At 36.8% G+C, this 1,170-nt stretch overlaps 1 pseudogene; it reads left to right on the top strand.

Moving 5' to 3' along the window:
- Nucleotides 1-377: 377 nt before the first annotated feature.
- Nucleotides 378-500, top strand: LOC111737930 (annotated as a pseudogene).
- The last annotated feature ends 670 nt before the right edge of the window (nucleotides 501-1,170 follow it).

Genomic DNA, 1,170 nt, shown 5'->3' with positions numbered 1-1,170 from the left:
ATGACAAATAGTCCAGAATAAGTATTTTTTTTTTACCTTCGAACTATTTTACTTTTACAAATACCTACAAAATAAAGATACTATGGTTGAAGCGAAGGTAGGGAACCTTTGTTTTCTCTCTAGGTGACTCCCAAAGCACACCCTTATAAATTTAGCACTCTAACAAAAAATGATTTTAAAACCACAGGGCAAGAGGGGTTTGACATTTAATAAATAAAAGAAACATAACTTGGATGGAAAGAAAAGTCTTTCTAGAAGCAGTGAGGCTGAAACCAGATTTTAAAAGATACAGGAATGTGGGGTGCGTTAAGACAACTGCGTGGAAGTTTCACAGGTTAATGGAAAGGGCACAAGGAAAGTGTTCAAGAACGCAAGGAGTCTACAGCCTTGCCACCCTGAACAAGCCCGATCGATCCCGTCTGACCTCGAAAGCTAAACAGGGTCGGGCCTGGTTAGTACTTGGATGGGAGACCACCTAGGAAGACCAGGTGCTGTAGGTGGAAAAAATAAAAATAAATAAGGGTTTGTAAATTGACAAGGTCCTTGCAATCTGTGAGGTCAACCAAGGGTTGCCTCACCTAAAAAATATAAATAAATAAACAAACAAACAAATAAATAAATAAATAGAAAAGAATGCAAGGAGATTTGGAAATAAGAAACAATTATAATGAAAGTAATATTTTATGAAATATATTATCGTTCTCTTTCCATTTCAACACGTAAGTCTTTGTCTTTAGTCATTCAGGGTTATTTCTTGGCCTTGAGTAACTGAGTGAGGATGAAGGGGCATGAAAGTAAAGAATTCAAACTTTTAGGGTAGAAATGCAGAGAGAGTCTTTCAGTTTGTAATATCAAAATATTAATTATAAAATGGGATAATAGTACTGAAAGCTAAACTTTGAAGGGAAAAAACCTTTTAAAATACAATCATTAAATCATAGAATTTTGTTGGGTGGTGGTGTTATATGTGTGTATATTGTGTGTGTTTGTGTTTTCCCTTGTTTTAGAGAGGCTGTTCCCTTTCCCCATTAGGTAGGTCGGGGTAGGGGGGGGTTGCCTATAGGGCAAAAGAAAACAAAATGTCTATATGAACTTTGGTAGTCCCAAATGGTCAAAGGTGGTGATTATTCCCTGGGTATAACATGGGAGAGGATGAGCACCTAAACTCAG

This window comes from Pteropus vampyrus, unplaced genomic scaffold (assembly GCF_000151845.1).
Source record: "Pteropus vampyrus isolate Shadow unplaced genomic scaffold, Pvam_2.0 Scaffold32, whole genome shotgun sequence".
Lineage (NCBI taxonomy): Eukaryota > Metazoa > Chordata > Mammalia > Chiroptera > Pteropodidae > Pteropus > Pteropus vampyrus.
The sequence above is the reverse complement of the archived record's forward strand: the minus strand, read 5'-3'. Positions and strand labels throughout refer to the sequence as shown.